The following is a 10896-nucleotide window of genomic DNA, read 5'->3' as shown; positions in this document are numbered from 1 at the left end:
AAATATCCATTTGATTGGGAATTTGAGTTCCTGCGTTAACCCGCATTTTACGGATATACTCTTTGTTAGCAACCATTGAAAATGGCTCATCTGGCTAATAAGCTTGATCACCAAGTGGGTAGAAGCGGTCGGCATATGCTTTATCGTAACTTTTGACGCTGTATTCCAATGCCGCATAACTTGATACCATTTTTCCCATTGCCTCGAAACACTTGTCAAGTGAGAATACGGCATGTGGTTTGTTTTCCACTTACCACAACTGCACGTTCTTATTCCCTCATAAACAGTATGTATGTTTCCTCCCTTACTCTGGCAATAACCTGTTCTGAATTCATACACACGTTCAGTCAGGCTATACTCGGTCATCTTGTGCAGCTGACTTTTTTGCCTGTAATGCTCCATCATTTTGAAAGGTTTTGGCATCCATGTCCCCTCATGTGCTAATATGGCTCTGGCTTGCTTAGTTCTTGTCACAAACCGCTCCACAACTTGCATGAAAGTCATTCTTACCATTACAAAAAGAACAGGTAGTCCCCGAGCAGATTTTAGCAAACTATTGAATGACTATGATGTCATGACACGTTTTAGCCTAGGTCATGCGGGCACCTACCTCTCTCACCTCGGTAGGCGAACCCTTAACTCAACATTCACAATCAATAAAATAATAACGGAAGAAGTAAAATGACGTAAGTGTCACAATATAATATAATATAGATAAGTGCGGAAGTAATGAATCCACCCAGTATCTGGTCTGGTCATATAAAAGCATCTAAATCCGAATACTAAGGTCTGAATAATAATACATAAATGGCCTCAAATCATGTCTTGAATGAAAAATAAGACATAAGCAATAGAAGAATCTTCGAGGTTAGCGGACGCCATGCTCACCCTAGAAAACCAGAGTAGAAGCTAAGGAGTCGATCAGCCACGAGTATGAGAGATAGATCCGATCTGGTACTCTGCATTCATAAAAGAATGCAGCAAGTGCAGGTCAGTACAAACAACACTACTGGTAGGCATCCTCGGCTGACTAAGCATATTTAACACAATTCAGAAAATAAAGCAGATAAGAAAATAACCCAACCAACATAAGACAATATAATCATAACCAAGTATCCATCATCACCTATGTAAACATCTAAACCCCAATATAATAAGTCTGAGTACATCCAATCCGAACCAATGACCACGGGGGAATCATCACAATCTGATCATCACAACGCAGTCACCGCAATCCGGTCATCACAACATCTCACTCAAGTCACAATGCAATGCAGTGCAATAATGGTATGAATGTGATGCCATGCCATGCAAATGAGGTGCACACATATACTCCGGCCGAAAATATCGACGTCTCGGTAGCACAACCCAGCGTGACTCGCGAAGTCTAAGTGTCACCCATCCCGGATCTTTGCCCAACAGACATACGGGACCCTAGCTAATTGCTCACAGGGGGAGTCTCACCGGCACCACCCTGGGGGACCTGCGGAGTCCATGCACTAACAACGATTCTAGAATAACATCGAAATCGGCCATACAACAATGATGCTTGAATATAACCATCGAGCATCGCCCTCCTCACAATCACTCAAAAGAGTCTTTCAAATATCAATTTTACAAATCAATGATTCCGAAATTGAACCTCGGACATCGGCCTCCTCGCAATCACTTAAGTAAAAGAGTTCATCAAGTGTCAGTTTCATATCAACAACGATTCCGGAATGGATCTTCGGACATCGGCCTTTTCACAATCCCTCAAGTAAAAGAGTTTATCAAATATCAGTTCCGCTCAATCAACGATACCAGATCATCACCGGATATCAGCCATACATGATAAATATGAGGAATGCGTGCAATGCATATGTCAATCATCAACAAGCAAGCTCAATATCACAAGTACCTCAATGGGTACGTCAATAATGCATCACATCACAATACCAACAGTGGGGTATGCCAACATATATAAATCAAGTACCAATAGTGGGTACGCCAATAAGGTATCAATAATGTCAAGCCCCAAACTATGGCCTGGGCGAAACACGGTACTCGGTGCCTTACTGCATGTGACCGAGCGAACCACATAGCTTGCTGAATCATCATGAGGCATAACATGAGCGGAATATAACGTGAATGCATGATGAGCCTTTATAAAATGCAATAAGTCATAATACTTAATCAAAATACTTGTTTAAACATGAGTGTGGAAATAACATGAATGAGCCAAAATGGCTATACGACTCCGAAAGTATGACATGACATAACTAACTTGTCCAGTCTATGAAACCTCTAATATATGTCTAAACATGGAAAATATACTCACTGGGACAAGGCCCCCAGCATACCTTAGATGCATAGCTAATCATAAAATAAAGAGTTGACTAAACCCCAAATGAGATGGGGCTCACCAATAAGCTGATACGAATCTTTATCTTCGAGGCGTATGTGTCGTCCTATAAACCCGCACTCGCATCGTGAAATGTAGGCCCTCGGAGACAATAAAAGGGACGCGACATTGAATGTACTGGTATGTAAAGCAACTGAATGAAATAACATGGGACATGAAATAACATGATGAGGGATGAAACTTGGCCATGAATATGAGTATCTGACATGGACATAATTACATATAGATATATATAATATAGGTATAAGACATGAACTAAAACTGAATATAACCTGAACATGAGCATGAAGTGTGAGTAAAGTCTGAAAATAATAAATCAATGGAAATACATGTATATATAACTGCTTGTAACGTGGGGAGTGCTATAATATAACCGACAACATGATCTGGCACTTGCGTCCTACCAGCAGAACACTCACACCTTGCCAGGGATATGAGATTTAAATAATCATAAGCATGTAAGGATCCAAACTACATAATGAAGGCGTTGCCTCCTTGCTGACAACCCTTATCCTACGGTAGCTACGTAGTTTCAGGATTTACTGAGCCTTCTTGGTTAACTAAGAAACTCCCAAACATGAACATGATATAGTTGGCTAAGAAGCCCATGATTTTCATGAAATAACTTGTAATCATGATTTCACGAAATTAACTTGTAACATGGTTTCATGAAATGACTTGTAACATGGTGTCATGAAATAACTTGTAAGCATGTTCTGAAATGATATAACATAAATACGGTTTCATATCAAATAGGTTGTAAAACATGGGTTTGAACAATATAGTTACATAATATACATAGTTTACAAGGATATGTATTAGAATTGACTTGGAATATTAGAGTAGGCTTACCTTGGTGTTCTTGATGATGGAAGAGGGTAGGAAGTCGTTCTAGGGCTTGAAGGAATGACAAATAATGATTTGAACTGATATGGATGAATATATACTGTTCTAGAAAGTTAAATTTTTTGCCCAGTAAAATACTGGCCGTATTTTGAAAGACGGGCCGTATTTTGAAATACTTGCCTATATTCTCGTGACTACACTGTGACTCTTCAAGAAATGGCTATAAATCTTTGCATAGATGTCCGTTTGACCCCCATAATATACTGTTGCAAAAGGTATTTCAAAGCTCTACAACTTTTATCAAGGAAGTTTTCCCAAATTCCAAATACGTTTTGAAATACGGGCCGTATTTCGAAATATGGTCCGTATTTAATAATGTAACCTCAAAATGCCAAATTCCAGAATGCTTAGAAATCTTTGGTACTAGTTTACGACTTGAAATACGGCCCGTATACTGAAATACGGTCACTATTCATGGGTGTAAACCCCCATCTTACAACTGAAGAGGAAATTCCATTTTCACATTCTTTATCTAGTCTTCTAAGTCTAGAATCATGGTCAAGGCTTAGGTTAAAGGTACGGGGTGTTACAAATAATCTCAAGTACCAATAGTGGGTACGCCAATAATATATCAAAGTACAATTACCAACAACGGGTATGTCAATCCTATCCGAATCAGGACAACAAGCGACATTTGTTATCTACCAACTACACATGGCATCAAGCCAACATAATGGAACAATCAAACACATATAACGGGGTGGCTAGTCCCAACACATATCAGGGCCCAACCTAAGGTAATATCCATCCAGATTTCACACCCGAAGGTTCACATGCTGTCTCCGACATCATAATCTAAATATGTGATTCGCTATACAAAGTCTCACCAAAGGTAAATCATAACCTACCTGGACTGCTGAACTACAACACCAACAAGTCACTCTTTTGCCTTACCATTCCTCTGAAGCTCAGAACCAAAGTAGTCTAAGCATAATCGAACTCTATATTAGAAATCATGAAGAATGATACTAATATTGCTATAATATCAATTAGGTTCATTTTAACCCTAGAAATTGAGAAAACGGGCCCACAAGGGCAAAACAAGAATTTCGGTGGCAAAATACCAAATTAAGTCCTAGATGATCATAACCCAACCATTAATTATTGATTTAACTCAAGAATTGGTCTATATTTGATTTCAAGTAACCCCTCCCCCCCCCCCTCCCAAATTAGGTATCATACCTAATTCTCCAAATCTGAAATTCAACGTTAAAAGTGGAAGACATGGGTTTACTAAGCTTAGATTCCACAAATTTTAGTATCAACATCATTAATTTATCAAGTACAACCCTAGGGAGAAGTCTCCCAAAACCCTCCTTCAAATTCCATTTCTAAGAAATTGAAAAGGGAAGGGGAAATCTAGGATGATAGTGATTAGAGAGGAGTAAAGGAGTAGACAAAGTTTTACCTCCAAGAATTTCCTCAATTTGTCTCCAAGAACAGCTTTCCCAAGCTTTAATATTGTGATATGAAATAATGAGGGTCTAAGACTTATTTAAGACACATTTAATGAAATGCCACTGCTCGTCACCGCTACATCGGTTGGAATGCCGCTAGGGCGGCTGGTGTGCCGCCGCACTGGTATAGCCTCGTCTACCCATCACCGTCCCAGCGGTCATCACACCGCCATAGAGGTGCTGCTGGGGCGGCTCTGGTGTCGCCATTGCGGGCACCAGACACAAGTTTTCTCAAAATTTTCTAAGTCCTTAATCGAAATTCTGGGTTATTCCCGAGGTCATCTGCTCACAACTCGACCACCTAAACCCATACAAAAATACGTTACGAACACTCGTGGTTTCAAAATTTCCAACGAAGGTCTCGTTAATTGAGTCAACAACCGGTGCCTACTTTCCATTCCCATCCAAAGTCTCGAAATGCACCACAATGCATTGGGAACCGAACAAATTATACATACAGGTTCTAAACAACCATCCGGACCTCTCGGAGTTGACAAAACTCTGAAAAAGGTCTGTTTGCCCAAAAGTCAACCTCGGGTCAAAAGTGATCCAATCAATGCTCGGGAACAGTGAAAGTGCCAAAAGAACTATAACGACCAAAAGGCTTATTGCATAAGAGCTTTTTGTTGTAAGCATTCCCCATCTCCTGCCTTCATCAGCATGTAATGTCCATTTTTCAACTTCAATTTTCTTCAACCAAGTATATACTTCTGGACTCACTTCCTTGATCGTCTCCATCCTCGCAAGCCTTTTTTTTTTTGTTGTTGCTCCATCACAGCCACCCACATCAATTTGTTGAGTGTGCCGTTTCCAAACTTCGTTTGAAAATTTTCCTTGATGTGCCTTAAACAATAGCGATGGTAAGTTAAAGGGGAGGTCCGCCACCCCTCCAAAGTAGCCATGTTGTGCATTATTCCTTGATGTCTATCAGATGGCATGCATATGCCCATATGATCCTTAATAATACTGCTACCTCAAATGTGTCAAAAACATCCCCCATGTGTCGTTGCTCTTGTTAGCGGCAATTGCAAAAGCAAGAGGGAATATCGACCCATTGACATCCATTCCTACTGCAATGAGTAGCTTGATGTTGTATGCACCATATACATGCGTGCCATCTATGGATATGATTGGCCGGCAGCGACCAAAACCATCAATAGATGGTTTGAATGCCTAAATCACATAGTTGAAAATTGTACCGCCCTGAAGCCTACACTCTACAACAGTTCCTGCATTGAATTTTTGTAGAGCTGTTATATACCTCGGTAACGTCTTGAAAGAGCCCTTCCAATTTCCATAAATCACCTCAAACGCAGGCCTACGCCTAAGATATCCCCTTCTCTTTCTTATTGTTTTTTAATATGCCTGCTTAACATTTCTAATGCAATCTTTGATGGGGATCCTACACAAGTTTAAACAAACAACACTTAGCAATGAAAATTTAATTGATGTAAGAATTATAATGAACTAGGTTGAAAAGGTTACCTTAGGGTTTGGGCAACGTCTTTAAGTAGTAATTGAGCAATCATATTTATATCTAAATTAAAAGCTGCTTGATTCTCTCCCATATCACAAATGTGACATTTGTGGAATTTTGTGATAACCCACATGCCATCGTGCATTTCAATTCCCCAAAGCATCCATTCACAGCCTTGATATTGTCGTCTACGAACTAGTCTCCATAATTTTTCTGGTTGAATCATCAACCCTATACTTCCTAATTTCTTTGTAACAATGAATTTTTACTGCCATTTGCAATGCTTTTTTTTTTATCCGAACACCATCCCTTTTTCGAAGTAGCAATCATCTTTTATAAGATTGGCTGGTTCTTTCCACATTTTTTGACGACATTGATCTTCTTCTCTGGTAAAGAGAAAGGCATCAACCCAACCTTGAAGATTGTCTTAATATGGAATATTGTCAGAATGCCACTGCATTGGGCTTTCGGGGATTGGGTTTTCCGGCAGTGGACTTTGCATCAATGCTATTAAATTTGCTTGTTGCCCACCAGATTGAACATTGACCTCTTCGTCTTCATCATCATCATCATCATCATCAGTTTGTTCTGCATTATTTGGTTCGCTATGACTTGATGAAGTCTAGCAATATTTTGGACAATCATCACCATTTTAAGAAAGGCCTCTTCCTACACGAAAAGTAACATATTTTAAATACATATATCAAATATATATATATATATATATATATATATATATATATATATTATTTAATATCAAGATAATGAACCTACCGATATTTATCTATATTGACATGGTTTGGAGAAAGATCATCTCCATCGAACTGAGCGGATTGCCCAAAATCATCATTTGGTACCACTAGCGACTTTTGTGAATAATATTCAACTCCACCAAATTGAGAGTTTTGCCCAATATTATTCATATCAAGTGTGTAACCCCTACAAACATACCAAAAAACGATATTTACTAATAAGTAAAATAAACATGTGCTACTACACAAAATAATAATTGAAAAATGAATATTTACCAATTTTCAGTGTTTGTTTGATTAAATTGCTGGCTTAGAGTTTCCAGCTGGACTTGACCACTCAAAATGTGTGTATAAGAACTAAAGTCCCCATAAGTGTTATCATGAGTAGGCTGGACTTGAGGGACTTCTTCAGGTATCTTTTCTATATACATTTCAAGAACATAAATGGGAACAACGTCCCTATATTCTTTAGGCGCCCTGAAATACTCCCTCAAAGAGTCATCATCATTGATATTCCACACACTGTAAAGCAATAATCCTTATAAAACGGTGTTTGGATATCGCGCATTCAGATAATCCATACTGCAGTGGATCGCTTTTCATTTTTATGTAGGTAAGTGACTAATGTTTCGTAGTTTAAGGTCATTGGAAACTTTACATGGGCTTTTGGTTTGATACTATAACGAACGATATTATTGTCATCAAGTATAACCCCATCCCAAAATAGAGAAACCCTAACGGTTGAAGAAGAAGAGGACATTTTTCTTTGAAGTTTGAGTTTTTTCAAGAACTTAAAAGACTTAAGCTTATGAAATGGATGAGTTTTTACCTCATCCAACATTCATATTAAATAGGCAAAATATGAGCGCAAAAGTGAACATTTAAAACACATGGGAACCCTATTGCGCATGAAAATACTGCGCAATACTTTTGCGCATGAAAATGTTGCGCAATAGGATAAGATTTTTGAAATAATGCAACATGATGTTGTCAAATCAAGCATAATGTGTCATAAAAAGTGGACAAATAATAGAGCATTGTGTTGTCAATTCAAGCATAGTGTGTCATAAAAAGCGGACAAGCATAGTGTGTCATCTATGGCTGATATATTGCTCATTTAAATGTTGCACAATACAAGTTAGTGTCATAAAAAGGGGTCAATTAATGGAGCATTGTGTTATCACATCAAGCATGGTGTGTCATAAAAAGCGTACAAGCATAGTGTGTCATCTATGGCTAATATATTGCGCATTTTAATGCTGCACAATACAAGTTGGTGTCATAAAAGGCGGTCAAATAATGAAGCATTGTGTTGTCACATCAAGCATAGTGTGTCATAAAAACGGTCAAATAATGAAGCATTGTGTTGTCACATCAAGCATAGTGTGTCATAAAAACTGCTCAAGCACAGTGTGCCATCTATGGCTGATATATTGCGCATTTAAATGTTGCGCAATACAAGTTAGTGTCATAAAAAGCGATCAAATAATGTAGTATTGTGTTGTCACATCAAACATAGTGTGTCATAAAAAGTGATCAAATAATGAAGCATTGTGTTGTCACATCAAGTATAGTTTGTCATAAAAACCGGACACACTATATTGCGCATTTAAATGTTGCGCAATATAAGTTAGTGTCATAAAAAGCAGTCAAATAATGCAAAGATTGTGTTGTCACATCAAGCATAGTGTGTCACAAAAAGAGGACACACTATATTGCGCATTTAAATGTTGCGCAATACAAGTTAGTGTCATAAAGAGTAGTATATAACATGATTGACAAACAACTAGAATTCACAATAAAATGAGTTATCATGTCATTCTATACCTAATTTGCTGATATTAGTTTTATTACATGTTTTACCCCACAAGACATATTCGAAGCAATGGGTAAGACATGAGAACTAGATGATGATTTTAAATACTCAAATAACCCAAACAATAGATTCAATCGACAATAAAATAATACAATGAGAGAGGAGTGGGATTAGCGTGTCAAGGAGGCTGCAAAGACTTGAACAAAACTTGAGGTCATTAGGGCTTAAACGCCCAAAAAAAAACGTGTTATGTCAATGCCTCGTGACACTCCACAAGAGTTGAATTTTTCTCTTAACTGTTTTGCTAAGAGAACAATCGGATGAAAATACGTTACCTAAGGGAAGAATATAGTCAACATGGTTACGTAAGATTCAGATCCAAGTGAGATTCGGACTGTGAGATGTCCGATGAAGATTAATGTTTTTTTATATATAATAAAGTAAGTAGGTAGGGTCATAATGACCAACCCCCAAGGGTACTTGGGGATTTCCATCTATATAAGTAGCATTTTATTTGTTATTAGACTACAACATTTTCAATGTTGAGTATTAGAAATGTAGATTGGTCTTTATTCCTTCTAAAGGATTTGAATTGCAGTGGTGATGATAGTTCCAATCATAGCAGCTATTCTAGTGAATCAAGCTTTCTTAATAACAATGATTTCCAACTAGACTATATAAAACCCCACCTTCTTAAAGAGCGTAATGATGATTTTTGCAGCGTGAAATATTCAGATCCACGAGAATATTTTACGGGTTACGCTGAGAATGGGCACATCAGCATGCAGAATCACAACAAGGTGCTCAATCACCCTGCCTCGAGTAGGTCCAGAAACTTGCGAACTTGTCGTACAAGGGATTAGGAAAGAAAACAACATAATGCTAGCAAGATTTTGTAGATTTTACATGCTACAATTGGCCGAAGAACTAATATCATCAACAAGTAGAGAATTAACATCTACAGAAAAAATATATGTCTTAAGAAACCCAAAATATTGTTCAGAGGACGATATTGAGGACTTCTATTCGGATGATGATTAGGGGTTATTTTGATTCACTCTCTTAGATTTTGGGTAATTCAAATTTCGGACTCGTACGGTTACTTTGTATATTTAGTTTATGATGAAGTCACCAATTTGAATATTTTTATTATGTTTTTATGTAGCATCCTCTTTGGAAGGATACCACGTACGAAACAAAAGCTAATTTTACACTTACAACGTTTAGAAGAAATTTATGCCAAAAGATATTCACAAAAATATTTAATAGCAGAAATAGGCCCATGCGAAAAAAGATTGAAAGTGCGACATTTTTTTTCCATTGTACCCTCCGAAAAATTTCTCAGATGAAATACAATATCAGAGTATCAATTTAAAATTGTAATACCCTTCTCAAATAGTCAACACATTTAAGAAACTTCGTTTTGAAATTTATATTTTCAAATCGACACCGCTGCGGGTCCATAAGATACACGAAACTCAAACTTGCGATTATCACAGAAACTAATATCTTCCTTTTAACATAATTACAAGGCAAAATGTAAACCCAGTACATGGCATGACTTGGGTTGGAAGCACACCCTAAAATAGCAAAACAAGTCACCAAGTTCAAGTTACAAGCATTTTGTCTTGTATCCAACAAGCCTTCAAAATTTCATACATAAGTGTTACATATGGATCATGTACAAGTCCCAAAAATTTTACAAGACCTAGATGCATATGCACATGTGATCTTCACTAAGGCTCCCAAAAAGTCTACTCCAAATGGCCATCTTCAAATCTCTTCCCGTACATTACCTACGATCGAAAACAACTATCGCTAAGCATAAAGCTTAGTGGTGTATAAACTTTGGGCTTGGAGGCATTAGATTCTCCAATTCCCTTATCCGTCGTAGGTAGCTCAATAAGATAATAATAAATCAAGTATACAAGTATATCAAAGTATCAAATACCTAACCTTAAAGAGTTTCAAAGTATCGATATTAATATTCGAAGGCTCAAGTGTCAAGAAAGCTTATAATTCAATTCAAGAGAGTTTGTCAAATAACCAATTTCCCCCAATATGTACGTCATGCCATCACACCA

This window comes from Lycium ferocissimum, chromosome 5 (genome assembly GCF_029784015.1).
Source record: "Lycium ferocissimum isolate CSIRO_LF1 chromosome 5, AGI_CSIRO_Lferr_CH_V1, whole genome shotgun sequence".
NCBI classification, from domain to species: Eukaryota; Viridiplantae; Streptophyta; class Magnoliopsida; order Solanales; family Solanaceae; genus Lycium; species Lycium ferocissimum.
The sequence above is the reverse complement of the archived record's forward strand: the minus strand, read 5'-3'. Positions refer to the sequence as shown.